Source organism: Oryctolagus cuniculus, chromosome 16 (genome assembly GCF_051225735.1).
Source record: "Oryctolagus cuniculus isolate XC-2025 breed Fujian yellow rabbit chromosome 16, ASM5122573v1, whole genome shotgun sequence".
Classification (NCBI taxonomy): domain Eukaryota; kingdom Metazoa; phylum Chordata; class Mammalia; order Lagomorpha; family Leporidae; genus Oryctolagus; species Oryctolagus cuniculus.
The window spans coordinates 34,244,604-34,253,293 of NC_142882.1; positions in this window are offsets into that span (position 1 = coordinate 34,244,604).

Sequence of the window (8,690 nt, forward strand, 5' to 3'; positions counted from 1 at the left end):
TGCGTATATGATGCTTTCTGCCTAGAAAACGCAAATGTGTGTAGGATTTGACTCCAGGTGGAACCAATTAGTGTTTGCCGGTAGTAAACAAAAACTTACATGCTAAAATGCATTCAAAACTGTAAAGTCCATAGAAAATGTGCAGAAAACACAAACAAACACAGAGGCTGTAGCAAGATCTGGGATTTGATAGGCACAACACACCAGATATTTTACTTTTCATGCAGGAGTATCTAGACACATTGTTGTGGTTTTCGGGTGAAATTTAACAAAAAAAACTGCCATGAAAGTGGTTTTGAAGAATAGGACAATCTTTCTGTTCAGCAAATGCATACCATGTCATATTTAGAAACACAAATATCATGTTTAATTGGGTTTCTGAAGCCTTCTGCCTAGAAAACTTGAAGGTGTGTCGGTTTTGACTCCAGCTGGAATCAGTTAGCGTTTGCCGGCAGAAAACAAAAACTTACAGCCAAAATGCATTCATAACCTTAAATTCCGTTGAGAATGTCCAGAAAACACAAAAAAACACAGAGGCGGTAGCAAGATCTGGGATTTGATAGGCACAACACACCAGATATTTTAGTTTACATGCATGAGTATCTGGACAAATTGTTGTGGTTTTCGGGTGAAATTTAACAAAAAAACTGCCGTGAAAGTGGTTTTGGAGAATAGGACAATCTTTCTGTTCAGCAAATGCATACCATGTCATATTTAGAAACACAAATATCATGTTTAATTGGGTTTCTGAAGCCTTCTGCCTAGAAAACTTGAAGGTGTGTCGGTTTTGACTCCAGCTGGAACCAGTTAGCGTTTGCCAGCAGAAAACAAAAACTTACATGCCAAAATGCATTCATACCCTTAAAGTCCATTGAGAATGTCCAGAAAACACAAACTCAGAGGCTGTAGCATGATCTGGGATTGAGATACCCACAACACACCAGATATTTTTTTTTTCATGCAGGAGTATCTGGACAAATTGTTGTGGTTTTCAGGTGAAATTTAACCAAAAAATCGCCCTGAAACTGGTTTTGGAGAATAGGACAATCTTTCTGTTCATCAAATGCATCCCATATCATGCTTACAAACACAAATATCATGTTTTCTCAGTGTATGGAGCTCTCTGTCTAGAAAACTCGAATGTGTGGAAGATTTGACTCCATGTGGTAGCAATTAGCATTTGCCAGCAGACAACAAAAACTTACATGCTACAATGCATTCAATACCGTAAAGTCCGTAGAGAATATCCATAAAACACATACAAACACAGAGGCTGTAGCACGATCTGGGATTGAGATAGCCACAATACACCAACTTTTGTTTTCATCCAGGAGTATATGGACAAATTGTTGTGGATTTTGGGTGAAATTTAACCAAAAAAATCAGCGTGAAAGTGGTTTTGGAGAAAAGCACCATCTTCCTGTTTAGCAAATGCATCCCATGTCATGTTTACAAACACAAATATCATGTTTTTATAGGTATATGTAGCCTTCTGCCTGGAAAACGCGAATGTGTGTAGGATTTGACTCCAGGTGGAACCAATTAGCGTTTGCCAGCAGACAACAAAATCTTACATGCTAAAATGCATTCCATACTGTAAAGTCCATAGAGAATGTCCAGAAAACACATAAAAACACAGAGGCTGTAGCACGATCTGGGATTGAGATATCCACAATACAACAATACTTTTGTTTTCATCCAGGAGTATATGGACAAATTGTTGTGGATTTTGGGTGAAATTTAACCAAAAATCAGCGTGAAAGTGGTTTTGGTGAAAAGCACCATCTTCCTGTTTTGCAAATGCATCCCATGTCATGTTTACAAATACAAATATCATGTTTTTTCAGGTATATGTAGCCTTCTGCCTAGAAAACGCGAATGTGTGTAGGATTTGACTCCAGGTGGAACCAATTAGCGTTTGCCGGCAGAAAAGCAAAAGTGTCATGCTAAAATGCATTCAAAACTGTAAAGTACATAGAAAATGTCCAGAAAACACAAACACACACAGAGGCTGTAGCAAGATCTGGGATTGAGATAGCCACAACACACCAGATAGTTTTGTTTTCATCCAGGAGTATCTGGACAAATTGTTGTGGTTTTCGAGTGAAATTTAACCAAAAAATCACCGTGAAAGTGGTTTTGGAGAAAAGCACAATCTTTCTGTTCGGCAAATGAATCCCCTGAAATATTTACAAACACAAATATCATATTTTCTCGGGTATAGGAAGCTTTCTGTCTAGAAAACTCGAATGTGTGGAAGATTTGACTCCAGGTGGAACCAATTATCGTTTGCCTGCAAAAAACAAAAACTTACATGCTACAATGCATTCAATACCGTAAAGTCCATAGAGAATGTCCATAAAACACATACAAACACAGAGGCTGTAGCACGATCTGGGATTGAGATAGCCACAATTCACCAATACTTTTGTTTTCATCCAGGAGTATATGGACAAATTGTTGTGGATTTTGGGTGAAATTTAACCAAAAAAATCAGCGTGAAAGTGGTTTTGGAGAAAAGCACCATCTTCCTGTTTAGCAAATGCATCCCATGTCATGTTTACACACACAAATATCATGTTTTTTCAGGTATATGTAGCCTTCTGCCTGGAAAACGCGAATGTGTGTAGGATTTGACTCCAGGTGGAACCAATTAGCGTTTACCAGCAGAAAAGCAAAAAGGGTCCTGCTAAAATGCATTCAAAACTGTAAAGTACGTAGAAAATGTCCAGAAAACACAAAGAAACACAGAGGCTGTAGCAAGATCTGGGATTGAGATATCCACAACACACCAGATATTTTTGTTTTTATGCAGGTCTATCTGGACAAATTGTTGTGGTTTTCGGAAGAAATTTAACAAAGACACTACCATAAAAGTAGTTACGGAGAAAAGCACAATCTTTCTGTGCAGCAAATGCATATGATGTCATATTAAGAAACACAAATATCATGGTTAATCTTGTTTCTGAAGCCTTCTGCCTGGAAAACACGAATGTTTGGAGGATTTGACACCATGTGGAACCAATTAGATTTTGCCGGCAGAAAACAAAAACTTACATGCTAAAATGCATTCAAAACTGTAAAGTCCGTAGAGAATGTCCAGAAACACAAACACAGAGGCTGTAGCACGATCTGGGATTGAGATACCCACAACACACCAGATATATTTTTTTCATGCAGGAGTATGTGGACAAATTGTTGTGGTTTTCAGGTGAAATTTAACCAAAAAATCACCGTGAAAGTTGTTTTGGACAAAAGCACAATGTTTCTGTTTGTCAAATGCATCTCATGTATGGTTACAAACACAAATATCGTGTTTTCTTGGGTATATGAAGCTTTCTGCCTAGAAAACGCGAATGTGTGTAGGATTTGACTCCATGTGGAACCAAAAGCATTTTCAACAACAAAAAAAAAAAAAAACCAAAACTTACATGCTAAAATGCATTCAAAACCTTAAAGTCCATAGAGAATGTCCAGAAAACACAAACAAACAAGAGGCTGTAGCTAGATCTGGGATTGAGTTAGCCAAAATACATTTATAATTCTATGTTCATCCAGTAGTATCAGGACAAAATGTTGAGAATTTTGGGAGAAATTTAACCAAATATCACCGTGAAAGTGGTTTTGGAGAAAAGCATAATCTTTCTGTTCGGCAAAGGCATCCCATGTCATGTTTACAAACAACTATCATGTTTCATCGGGTTTCTGAAGTCTTCGTCCTAGAAAACGCGAATGTGTGGAGGATTTCACTCCATGTGGAACCAATTATCGTTTGCCGGCAGAAAACAAAAACTTACGAGCTCAAATACATTCAAAACGGTAATGTCCATAGAAAATTTCTAGAAAACACAAACAAACACAGAGGCTGTAGCACCATCTAGGACTGAGATAGCCACAACACACCAGATATTTTAGTTTACATGCATGAGTATCTGGACAAATTGTTGTGGTTTTCGGGTGAAATTTAACTAAAAAATCACCGTGAAAGTGGTTTTGGAGAAAAGCACAATGTTTCTGTTCGTCAAATGCATCTCATGTATGTTTACAAACACAAATATCGTGTTTTCTCAGATTTCTGTAACTTCTGCCTAGAACACCGAGTATGTGAAGGATTTAACTCCAGGTGGAAGCAATTGTGTTTTCTGGAAATTCTCTACAGACGTTAGGTTTTTGAATGCATTTTAGCATGTAAGATTTGTTTTCTAACGGCAAAACTAATTGGCTCCGCATGGAGTCAAATCCTACACACATTCGCATTTTCTAGGCGGAAGGCTTCAGAAACCTGAGGAAACATGATATTTGTTTTTATAAACATGATATTAGATGCACTTGCTGAACACAACTATTATGCTTTTCTCCTAAACCACTTTCACAGTGATTTTTTCGTTCAATTTCACCCGAAAACCACAACAATTTTTCCAGATACTCCTACACAAAAACAAAAATATCTGGTGTGTTGTGGCTATCTCAATTCAACATCTTGCTACAGCATCTGTGTTTGTGTGCGTTTTCTGTACATTCTTTATGGACTTTAAGGTTTTGAATGCATTTTAGCATGTAAGTTTTTTGTTTTCAGCTGGCAAACGCAAATTGGTTCTACCTGGAGTCAAATCCTACACACATTCGAGTTTTCTATGCAGAAACCTTCAGAATCCTGAGAAAACATGATATTTGTGTTTGTAAACATGACATGGGATGCAATTGACGAACAGAAACATTGTGCTTTTCTCCAAAACCACTTTCACGGTTATTTTTTGGTTAAATTTCACCTAAAACCACAACAATTAGTCCAGATACTACTGGATGAAAACAAAACTATCTGGTGTGTTGTGGCTATCTCAATCCCAGATCTTGCTAAAGCATCTGTGTTTGTTTGTGTTTTCTGGACATTCTCTATGGACTTTACGGTTTTGAATGCATTTTAGCATGTAAGTTTTTGTTTTCAGCTGGCAAACGCTAATTGGTTCCACATGGAGTCAAAGTGGTTTTGGAGAAAAGAACAATCTTTCTGTTCAGCGAATGCATCCAATGGCATGTTTACAAACACAAATATCATGTTATCTCTGGTTTCTGAAGCTTTCTGCCTAGAACAGCGAATGTGTGAAGGATTTGACTCCAGGTGGAATCAATTAGAGTCTGTGAGCCGAAAACAAAAAGTGTCATACTAAAATGCATTCAAAACCAAAGTCCATAGATGATGTCCAGAAAACACAACGAAACACAGAGACTGTTGCAAGATCTGGGATTGAGATAGACACAATACACCAGATGTTTTTGTTTTCATCCCAGAAATCCTGAAAAATTGCTGTGGTATTTTGGTGAAATTTAACCAAAAAATCACCGTGAAAGTGGTTTTGGAGAAAAGCACAATCTTTCTGTTCAGCAAGTGAATCCAATGTCATTTTCACAAACACAAATATCCTGTTTTCTCAGGTTTCTGAAGCTTTCTGCCTAGAACACCGAATGTGTGGAGGATTTGACACCACAGGAACCATTTAGCATTTGCCAGCAGAAAACAAAAACTTACATGCTAAAATGCATTCGATACCGTAAACTCCATAGAGAATGTCCAGAAAACACAATGAAACACAGAGGCTGTAGCAAGATCTGGGTTTGAGATAGCCACAACCCACCAGATATTTTTTTGTTTCATCCAGGAGTATCTGCGCAAATTGTTGTGGATTTCAGGTGAAATATAACCAAAAAATCAACATCAAAGTTGTTTTGTAGAAACAGCACAATCTTTCGGTTCGGGCAATGCATCCGATATTATGTTTACGCACACAAATATCATGTTTAATCGGGTTTCTGAAGCTTTCTGGCTAGAAAATTCAAATATGTGGAGGATTTGACTCCATGTTGAACCCATTAGCACTTGCCAGCAGAAAACAGAAACTTACATGCTAAAATGCATTCATAACCTTAAAGTACATATACAATGTCCAGAAAACACAAACGAACACAGAGGCTGTAGCAGGATCTGGACTTCAGATAGCCACAAAACACCAGATATTTCTGCTTACATCCCGGCAAATCCTGAAAAACTGTTGTGGTTTTTGGATGAAATTTTCCAAATAATCATAGTCAAAGTGGTTTTGGAGAAAAGCACAATTTTTCTGTTTGGCAATTGGATCCAATGTCATGTTTATCAACACCAATATCGTGCTTTCATGGGTTTCTGAAGCATTCTTCCTCAAAAACTCAAATGTGTGGAGTGTGCGGAGCAACTGGAAGCAACTTGGACTAGACTAAGTTACTGGAATTAAGACTTATTCTATGCATCTGCTCTCCCACAATATGGTGCTGGGAGAGGAGGAAACAGCTTCTACACAGCTGCCTCCAGTTCAACCAATAAACAGCAGGACCTGTTCCTGATTGGAGGAGAGCAGCGTACTCGGCATGTGGGTAGCAGAGTTGGGATTATTGGAAAAGGACTATAAAGGAGAGAGACAACATGCACCAGGAACTTCTATCTGAAGGAAAACCTGTGCAGCCCCCAAGAGAGCCGGCCTGCAGTGTGCCATTCCCCCGCGGAAGTGTGGAAAGTGGCAGGGGGAACCGCCCTTCCACGGAGGTGGAAGGGACGGTAGCCAACCCGGGAAGAACCAGCAGCAAACCCGGGAAAGGCTGAGCAGACGAAATAACAACACAGGGTCCTGTGTCATTCCTCCACGAAGAGGGGGAGCGACATGGAGGATTTGACTCCATGTGGAACCAATTACCATCTGTGAGCAGAAACAAAAAGTGTTATACTAAAATGCATTCAAAATGGTAAAGTATGTAGAGAATGTCCAAAAAACTCAAACAAACACAGAGGCTGTAGCACGATCTGGGATTGAGACAGCCACAACACACCAGATATTTTTGTTTTCATCCAGGAGTATCTACACAAATTCTTGTGGAATTCAGGTGAAATTTAAAAAAAAAAAAAAAACACCGTCAAAGTGGTTTTGGAGAAAAGCAGAATCTTTCTGTTCAGCAAATGCATCCAATATCATGTTGACAAACACAAATATCATGTTTTCTCAGGTTTCTGAAGCTTTCTACCTATAAAACTCGAATGTACGGAGGATTTGACTCCATGTGGAACCAATTAGCGTTTGCCGGTAGAAAACAAAAAGTGTCATGCTAAAATGCATTCAAAACCTTAAAGTCCATAGAGAATGTCCAGAAAACACAAACAAACACAGAGGCTGTAGCAAGATCGGGGATTGAGATAGCCATAATACACCAGATATTTTTGTTTTCATCCAGGAGTGTCTGGACAAATTGTTGTGGTTTTCGGGTGAAATTTAACCAAAAAAACACCGTCTAAGTGGTCTTGGAGATAAGCACAATCTTTCTGTTCGGCAAATGCAACCAATGTCATGCTTACAAACACAAATATCATGTGTAATCAGGTTTCTGAAGCTTTCTGCCTAGAAAACTCGAATGTGTGGAGGATTTGAATCCATGTGGTAACAGTTTGTGTTTGCCGGCAGAAAACAAAAAGTGTCATGCTAAAATGCATTCGAAACCTTAAAGTCCATAGAGAATGTCTAGAAAACACAAACAAACACAGAGGCTGTAGCAAGATCTTGGAATGAGTTAGCCACAACACACCAGATATTTCTGCGTTCATCCCAGCATATCCGGACAAATTGTTGTGGATTTCGGGTAAAATTTAACCAAAAAACCACCGTGAAAGTGGTTTTGGAGAAAAGCACAATCTTTCTGTTTAGCAAATGCATCGCATGTCATGTTTACAAACACAAATATAATGTTTAATCGGGTTTCTGAAGCTGTTAGTGTCCAAAAAAGCCCACCACCCAAGTAACGACTCCAAGAGTGTTTTCTCTCATGCACCCAGCAAAGAGTTAATTTTATTGATCCAACATGTTCGGGCCCTCTGACAAGGACAGAGGAGCAGTGCGGAACTACAGCATAGGGTTTATAAAGGCAAAAACTGAAAAATCGGGAGTATGGCGAGAATACTCGGTTGCTAAGAGGTTGCTAAAATCTTACAATCAGCAATTATGATCTTAAGACATAGACAAATCACATCTTCATTATTAGCCCAGGTAACCCAGGTGCAACATTTCTACTTTTAAGCTTGAGCAGTCATGCTAGGGGGTTTTTGTGCGTTGCCAAGGGTGATGTAGTGCACTGCTATTGTCCGACTATTTGAGATCATAGTTTCAGACCAGAGTCTTATGGTGAGGGGGGGGTTGCTTTCCCAGAATGCAGTCTCAAGTGCTCCAAAATGGAGTCCCTACTGTCAAGGTGCCACTTTACTCTGTCTTATTTTCACCTCTGCACCAGGATGGTTTAAACCTGTAAGCTTAAGCCTAACTTTTTACACCCACACATATACAATTTTAACTCTTCATTTCCCACCCCTTGTTGTGAGGATCTCTAATCTTAGAGATTATTCATTTTTGTCTCTTTTAATGTGACATATTGTTGTCTTACAACCATGAGTTTAACATTTTTAACTTGTTCCCTCAAAAAGGTGATGAGTCTATTTAACACACAAGGTCCTATGGTTACAATTAGGGGTAGAACAATTAAGGGTCCTGTTAGGGCTGACAGTAGAGTAGTAAGCCATGGGGACTGGCCGAACCATGACTCAAACCATCCCTGTTGAGTTTCCCTCTCCCGTTGCCATTTTCAGTTGTTTTCTGAGTTTGGCCATGGAGTTTCTAACCACC